The sequence below is a fragment of the Microtus ochrogaster genome, chromosome 1 (genome assembly GCF_000317375.1).
Source record: "Microtus ochrogaster isolate Prairie Vole_2 chromosome 1, MicOch1.0, whole genome shotgun sequence".
Classification (NCBI taxonomy): Eukaryota; Metazoa; Chordata; class Mammalia; order Rodentia; family Cricetidae; genus Microtus; species Microtus ochrogaster.
In genome coordinates this window covers 73642230-73651736 of record NC_022009.1, presented here as the reverse complement: position 1 = coordinate 73651736, position 9507 = coordinate 73642230, and positions in this window count along the sequence as shown.

The following is a 9507-nucleotide window of genomic DNA, read 5'->3' as shown; positions in this document are numbered from 1 at the left end:
ATCCTTTGGGTATATGCCCAAGAGTGGTTATCACTGTGTCTTAAGCTACTTTAATTCCCAGTTTTCTGAGAGATTACCATGCTGATTTCCGAGGTGGGCTGTACAAGTTTTTACTCCCACCAGTAGTGGAGGAGTGCTGCCCCGCCTCCACATCCTCTCCAGCACAAGCTGCCCTCAGTATTTTTGATTATATTCATTCTGAAAGGTGTAAGACGGTCCCTCAGAGTCATTTTGCTTTGCGTATCCCTGGGAGATGAGAATATGAGGTAACAGGATAGTCAAAGGGGGAGAGAGGCTGAGTAGAGGGTATACCAAGAGAGATCTTGATAGAGAGCACCAACCACTATGGGGTTAGGGAGAAACTGGTGCTAGGGAAATTTTCAAGAATCTACAAGGATGACCCCAGATAAGACTCCTAGCAACAATGAAAAGGGAGCCCAAACTTGTCTTCCCCATGTAATTAATTAAATTAGTGAATACCCCAACTACCATCATAGTCTTCATCCAGTAACTGATGGGACCAGATACAGAGATCCACAACAAAGCACCATACTGAGCCCCAGGAATCCAACTGAAGAACGGGAGGAGCGAATATATGAGTCAGGGAAGTGAAGATCATGATGGAAAAATCTACAGGGACAGCTGAACAAAGCTCGTCAAAACTCATGAACTCTAGACCAACAGCTATGGAGTCTCCATGGGACAGAACATATGTGGGAGACAGTGGTGAAGCTTGGACTATCTAACTGGTCCCTAGGACTAGATTCTGTTCCTGATGCATGAGCTAGATTGTTGGAGCCCATTCCTTATGGTGGATGCCATGATCAGCCTTAATGCAGGTGGGAGAGGCTTGGTCTTGCCCCAAGTTAATGTGTCAGACTTTGTTGATTCCCCATGGGAGGCCTTACCAGAGGGGTGGATGGGTATGGACTGAGAGGGGAGGGGAAAGAAAGAGAGATGGAAAGGAAAACTGTGGTTGGAATGTAAAACAAAATTTAAAAAATGACTAATTAAAAATTTGTCATTAAGATTTAAATTAAAAATTAAGAGTTTAAACTTAGTAAAAATTCCATTCTCTTTACATAGTTAAAAATTAATCAGATCACTGGATTTTTAACTAATCATAAGTAATACAAATTAAAGATCTCCTTAAGTCAGGAAAAAGCAGCAACATTCTTTAGGAAAGAGGCCAACAGAAGAAAGATGAATTGAGATTCATTTTCAATGCAGTGAAACCTTCAGATTCTCTTCATGCTAGTTATTAGAGAACAGTGAAACCTAGACTCCACAGGAGGTTCTGATTCAAAAGCTGTTGCCTTTAAATGGCTTTGACATCTGAAAGAATTACCAATGTTTAATCCATATTTTTAAATTTTATATTGTTTTTGTTTATGATATATATCAAAATATTATAAATATATATAGAATTTTTTCAGTCTCATGTAAATGTGAATACATATATATGTATGTGTGTATATATACACACATATACATACATACATACATACATACTCAGAGATGACCCTAACTATATTCTACATATTTGTAAAACAAATTTATATATTTGCAGAAGTACCTATGGAAATAATCTATTGCACTATTCACAATTTAGGAAAAAGCATTTTCCCTCATGTTTCTCTTCCTATTTTGGTTTGTTCTGGTGCTTTAATTTGGTCATTTTTTATCCTAACGAAGGTTAATGTATTGAAGGCTTGATCCATTGGGTTGCCATGTGACTTTGAATTGTTGAGGCCTAGTATTCAAACCCTAGTTCAACTGTGGGCACTGTTTTTAGAGTGACCATAGTATCTCTCATCATTCTCTACTTTCCTGTATCTAAGTAATATACTTCTTGATGCATTTCTGATACTTACCATATGTTCTATTCAAAATCCTACTCTGTATTCTGTAGAATTTTAGTCCTCAAAACTGTGAGGTAAAGTTACTTTCTCTCAGGTATTTTGTTCCCTTTGAAAACTAAAATCCTAACAATTCAAACTTGCTCTCTTCGTAAGTCACTGCTTATTATAAAAGACACTTCTCTTTAGCTTCGATTAACTCTGTTAATGCACGTATCTCCATGTGAGCTCATTTGCGGACTGATGACTAATCCGCAGAAAACACTGATTGCTCAGATGAGAGACAGAGGCAATCCCTCGTTCATTATGTTATGGATCCATCATCTGCCTTACACAACTGCTTCTTTTGAAGCCAAGTGGTTTACTATTAAGAACAAACACATTGCAAATGGTAGTAATAACATTGCGTAAGCAATTGATCTGAAATTAAAAATAGCTTTAGTGGTATAAATATTAGGTTATCTCTATCATGTGGGCTGAACGAAATATATTAACTACCTCATTAAATATTTTATGGAAAAAAGAACAATGTAATTACATCATTATACCATAGGGCATTTTTAAAGTCTTTCATACTTAATTTTTAATTCATAGTTTATGTAGAAAATATCACATATTCAGGTAACATATTGATACACTCATTTTCAGGTAAAATATGACTATCTTTGTAATTCACTATTTATTAAACTTGTTCTCCATGTTTGTCATGTCATTAACCTTTGAAACCTGCAAGTTTAAATAAAAAAACTTTTCCCTATTTGACTGGTTCTATTATTATTTAAAATGTCTATATTAATTAACATTCTATACTTCTCAGAAAAACTTTTAACTTAAAGAGTAACAATACTGAGTGCATGGGAATAGAGCAATCAAGGTTACTACCTAAAAAATGAGGCAGGGTCAGTGTTCATTTATTTTTAAATGTTTCCTTTGAAAATTCTGATACTGGCTATATCAGAATACCTTGTGGCAGACTTTTCTTCAAAGGTGAGTCAGGAACAATAAAGACATTTTTACATGTTGATCATTAAGGTGTTTTTTCACAATCTTACTCTATGGGTGGTTAACATTGTGGTACATACATTTCAGTTAGCCTTTTTAATATATTATAAAGAAGAAGCACCAAACCTTCCTATCTTTGATAGGACAAAAATAGACACATCTTAGTTATTTCTGAAAATTAAGGTAAGAAAACTCTTTTGAACAGAATTTCAGTACAGAAAAATGGCCTGTTCTTATTTCTTATTAAACAATTCTCATGAAAAATGCTTATCTTTCTATTGTGTATCATTTAGGTTATTAGAAAACAGAACAAAAGCCTACTGTGCACGCACACACACACATATACCATAGAAGCCCTAGAAGCATGAGGAAGAGAAATCGAAAAAGCAAACACTTTTAAAAGACAGAAACGGCAATACAAAAAGTTTTCCCTGCATATAAAAGATAATCCTTATATCTTCTCAGTCATACACAAATCAAAACAGAAGAAAAGCCTAAGTATGTATTTCCTCTTTTTCATCACATTTCCCAAGTCAGATGCCTGAGACATTGCTTTTAGATGAACATCGTGTGTGCGTGTGATGACTTCTGTTGTTCTTTTAAAGGGTGATAATTGTACTTTTTAAGGCAACAGATTACTGTTTTAATTAGAGTCTAATCTAAAATGCACAGTCCCAAAACACCTTACACAGCAGACTTCTTCAAAATGGAAGCTTATTATACAGTGAGATCTCAGTCCAATTAACATTGAAAAGTGATATTATTTTAGCCAACATTTTCCATCTGCCTGAAAAGTAACATGGCTGCAATTGTGTGAATATATATATATACATCATCTTAAAAAAAGCATTTTGTTAGTAAAATAAAAACGGAAGTACACACCATGGCATGGTGGCACAGCCTTTAATTCCAGCATTTGGAAGGCTGAGACAGATAGATCCCTGAGTTTTAAACCAGTCTAATTTACAAAGTGAGTTCTAAGACAGTCAAGGCTACACATAGAAACTCTGTCAACTCTGTCTTAATAAATAAAAAAGAAAAAAAGAGGAAATGCTCTAAGAAAAAAAGCAATATTATTGTGTTAGGTAAAACTAACACCCCACAAAACACAAGGAACAAACAGAGGCTAATTTCAGGGATGGGATTTGAAGGAGTAGTCAATAAGTATCACACTGACCAATAAAATATTTTTTAAATTATTTATTTATTATGTAAACAACATTCCTTCCATGTATGCTTGCATGCCAGAAGAAGGCACCAGATCTCATTACAGATGGCTGTGAGCCACCATGTGGTTGCTGGGAATTGAACTCAGGACCTCTGGAAGAGCAGTCAGTGCTCTTAACCTCTGAGCCATCTCTCCAGCCACCCAATAAAATATTTTTATTAAGTAGCATTGATAATATAATGTTAAGATGCAGTATAGTTATATGGATTAGCTATAGATCAGGATCTTCTATGACTTGGACAAGAACGTTATTTGGATTTTGAAGGCTTGATAATCTGGACCTAAAGATACATAATAGGTGGAATTGGAACATTTTTACTAGATGCTGAGGAAGACTGCCATAGTGGCTGACATTTAAGTACAGTTTCCCCCTTTATATCTATGGGGAAATTGTTCCTACCAGACATTAATTTTGGTGAATGTTTCATTCTCTTATTAAATCCACACATGATTTGTGAATTACCTATGTAAACCTCCTATAAACTTCAATTCATCTCTTGTTTATTATTAATCAACATAATACTACTTTATTAAATTGTTTAGGGGCAAATGCTTAAAACATGTTTGGTACTAAAGTTCTCCATCCATACTTTCTTGACTCCGTGTGGAACAGACAGATAGAGAAGGCCAAGTGTACATATACAATAAGGTTGTTTAGAAATATAACTCTCTGCTGGGATCAGAGAATGCACTATAACTATGAAGGAGAAACTAAATAACTTTGATATAATGATTCAGATGAATCAAAGACTTGGCAGCAAGTAAGAGTGTTAACGAATTGACTTACACTTTCTTAGCTCTTAAATCTCCTGAAATAAAAGAAAGATAGGAAGTATCTGGGAAAAATCATTAAAATGTATTTCTGCATTTAATTTGATGGTGAGATTTAGGAAAGTGTCTACTAATCTCTTCTGTAAGTTGAAATAAAAAAATACATATACCACTAATGACATTTAGGTTTCTGGAATTCATTGCAAAGCTTTTTTTTTACTACAACACACCAAACTGCAGAATCTAACTCATGTATATTTGCCCACATACTCCTGAAATACAGGTTTCATAAATAGTGAATATCTGCTCTTGATGACTGGCCACAAGCAATTTTTATCTAAACAGTTATAACTTGCCACTTACACCAATTATAGGTGCTTATCAGGAAGTTCTGTTTTTGGAACTCAGGAGAGGAAACAGCTTTCAGGCAGTTGTGAAATCACAGCTTCACTCCCTACTCACCATAAAACCCTATTCTCTGTCCATGGCTACTTTTTTAACATTTGTAGAACTCATCTGGAATCTCTATTCTCCCAAGAAGCCTATTGGAGGAAGTAACTCTATTTTCTTTTGCTTGCTGTGACAATTCATTCTCATATAAACAAGACATTATTCTTTCTTTTTAGGGTGATCTCAACATTTCCCATAAAAGTTTTTCATTCAGTCTTATTTTATTTATAATTGTATTGTTTACCATGAACTAATTTTCCAAGAGTTGTTTGGTTGTAGCTGGATATGAAAATTCTTTCAAAGTAAGTTAAGGAAGACAAAAGTTCTCACCCCCAGTATAAGCACTCCTGTACATTTTTTGTTTGTTTTTTTATTTTACTTTCCCCACTTACTATCAAACATTTTATTTCCCCTCATATAAAGCATAGCTTTATCCAGGCCTCCATTATTTTATTCTATATTCCAAAGTTAAAATTATCTTTAAAAAATATAACTTTTAATTATTTGGTTGACTGCATATCTTAGATAAGAAATATCGATTAATTTAAGTTGTAAGAGCTAGTTAGTAGTAAGCCTGGGCTACTGGTTGAGATTTCATAATTAATATTAATTTCTGAGTAATTATTTGGGGGTGACTGTGGGCACAGGATATCCCCACCTGCAGTAAAGGAAAACATGGAGTCTGAAGTGACCATTTTTTTGCCAGTCAAGACGTCTAGTGATAGAACTGTGTTACATTCCTCTGAGTTGTTGGTCGAGGAGGACCCATAGAAATCCCTAAACAACCCAGGCTAACACTAAGACATAAAGTCACTCTGAAAACTGAAATGGGGTCCCATTGCTGAGGACAACTTCTATACAGCTCACTGAACATAGAGCAGTCAAGTTGGTTTGGGCTTGGAGTTTGTTGTAACATTGTGTCTCCAGGGAATGCCAGGGATGTTATATCCATTAAGTCTCATCAATTTGGCCACCTAAACATGAGTTGAACAAGCATGATACCAATAGACATGCAAATGAGGAAAGGGAAATGCTTGAGGCCTTAACCCTAGACAAAGAGCTCAAGGCAACTAAAGAATGCTGAAAGTTAGAGAAATAATATTCTCTATGGTTATCCAATATCAAATTCTCAGCCCTGAAAATAGATACATAAATATAAATATACACACATACATGTAAGTACAGTGGAAGAAAAAGAGGAAATAAGTTAGAAAGAGTACAAAAGAGATATACCATGGAATGTTTAAAGATAGGAAAGTAAATGAGAAAATGTATGAATAGATTATAATCTCAAAAAAGAAAGTATCAAAATAATAATTATTGAGTTCTTTTGCTTAGAAAATGTCTATCCTCCCTACTCACTTATGCATTTATTTAATCATTTCTGCTTGCATAAACTCATGCAAGCTCATTTCATATCTGTATTCTAATCCAATAAAATGTTGTTCATTTTGCTGCCAAGTTTGTTCCACCCATGGCACCCATGAGGAAAATATTCATAGTGTGAGTCCATCAGCTCTGCATTTGTATTTTCTTTTAGGTCTCTGAATTCTTTGTGAAAGCTCTAGGCACAGGTTTTCCACATCACAAATAGTTGGCTTTAGTTTTAATTAAGAGTAAGATAATCTATTCATTGGGTTGGGAAGAATGGCAATTTTATAGTAATTAGTCTTCCAATCAATTAATTCAGAGTTTCTGTCTATTTAGACCTTTGATCAATTAGTCAAAGCATTACAACTAGCATAATATTTTGTTGCAATTATACATATATTATGTTTGGCACCATTGCATATGTTACTATAGTTTTTAGTTCAGATTTCATTTGCTCATCAAAGAAATAAAGGAACACAATTTTTATTTTGCTTTAGTAATTTATGTGTTGATTATTTCCAGGAAAATCTGCAAATTTTTGTGTGTTTTGTGAAAATACAAAGTATCATGTAATAATAGTTTCATTTTTGATATATCTATATCCATTAGATTTTTTGTCCCTGTAAAGAAATGCCTGGCAAAAGATATTCCATTAAGGAAAGGATTATGGTTTAAGAAGGAATATAGTTATTCATGCTGGGATGACACAGTAGTGACTGGTCACATGGCATTTACAGTCAGAAAACAGACAACAAAACAAAATAAAACACATTTTGTCCTTCATATTCAGTTCTGGATTCCAGCCTATAAAATGGCACAGACCACTTCCAGGGTGAGACTTTGTTGCTCAGTTAAACCTTCATGCTGAGGTCCTCAGAGGAACATGCAGTTTCACCTAGGTCATTACAAAATAGAGTTAAAAGTAACAAATAAGAGTCTGGGGTTACTGCTCGGCAGTAAAGAACTGGCTGCGCTTCCTGGGGACCAGTACTATGTGACATTTCACACATATATTTGTGTGTGTATGGCTGTCTGTGTTTAGGTGTGCTCATCTGAGTACAGGTGCCTGTGGAGGCCATAGTGGACTCGAGAGCTAGAGATATAAATAGACCTGAAGCATCCAACAGGGATACTAGGACCCCAATTGGGGACCTTTGTAAGAAGAGTATGCTGTCTTAATTGCTGAGCCGCTTTTCCTGCACCACGAAGCACATCTTTTCATTTTCCTGTTGGATACACTTGCTATCGACATGTTTGTTTTTTTTTTAATTTTTCTTCAGGAATTGGTTCTCTTTTCTATGAAAAATAACTGATATGGGTTTAGAATCTTATGCTTTCTTTTGTGCTTTGCTACTTCTTCACCTTCAGTTTAACTGCTTTATTCGGTGTCCTTCCCCTTTCACAGTTTCCATAGAGGGGTCTGGGGCTGTTAGTTCACCACAGGCAAGCAAGTACTTACCCACCACGCAAAACCCATGTGCTTTTTAAGATTTATTTCAGCTTTTGTTTAATAGAATTTGATAATATTATGACTCACACTTTTCACATTTATCTTGCTTGGTATTCTATGAGCTTCTGGTTGTTGTGGCTGTTTGGCTTTAATTGAATTTGAAAAAGTCCCAACGTTTATTGGTTTAAGTATTTCCTATGCGGCCTTACACTATTGCTTTTCTTCTAGTTTTCTCCCTAAAGCTTGTTATAACTTTTGAGATTGTTCCAGTTTGGGGATGTTCTACTTTTTCTATTATATTTTTATTTCCATACTCCTCTCTTTGTATTTGAGACAATTCCTAATGAATTTGTTTTCTAAATGCACAGGTCTTCTGTCTCAGTGAGCCCTTAATAAGTATCCTTTACTTCTGTAACAGAACTTTTCCCTTTGAGCCTGATCTTGAGATAGTCTCTTAGAGTTGCTGTATCTCTGCTTACATTGTCCACTGTTGCATCTTCATGTCACCAAGCTTTCTGGATTTGATCCCAAACTTACTATTTACAATTTTTTTATGCTCTCTCTCTCTCTCTCTCTCTCTCTCTCTCTCTCTCTCTCTCTCTCTCTCTCTGGTCTTGTCAGAATCAATTATCATTTACCATTCTGCCCTTCCCAGACTTTTCATTTGTTGTTCCTTCCATTGCCCATTCTCATCTTCTTCCCTCTTCTCTTGTTTTGTTTTTTTAAGCATGTCTTATTTATTTTCTTGCAAAATGTGAATAACAAGACCCAGATAATAGGCTGTGAGTGTGAGGTTTTGATGCCAGTCTGGCAAAACTGAGCTCTGTTGAATGCTGGCTATAGTGGTCTTCTCCTTGAAATATCTTTAAAAAAAAAAAGTTAGGATATAGTGAGGAGGGCCTTGGTCCTTCCTCTAAGCAATGTGGCTTGCCCTCTCTGGGAGTGGATAGGAGGAAGGTGAAGGGAATGGGAGGAGGGGAGAAAGTGGGAACTAGGATTAGTGTGTAAAATGAACAAAGACAGTTTGTTTTTTTAATAAAATAAAATAAAAAGATTTCCTGTTGTTGCTAAGCTCTAAATCATTCCTAGCACACTGGAGCAGGGCTAGGGATGCAGAGAGGTAAAGAAGGTGAGAAGTGTCCTTCAGCCTTAGTGCGTCTCTCACTGGGCTGCTCCATGCACATCAGCTTTGATCTTAGAAACTGTTCCTCCAGCGATACAATTTAATTTCTTCCACCAATATAAAACAAAACAAACAACTAAACAAAAGAAAAAAACTAAACAGAAAAAAAGTCACCTAGACTATAGGGGTAGATTATCTTCACTTCAGGTGGAATAAATTTCTGATATTTTTTCCAAGACAACAGACTTTTTTT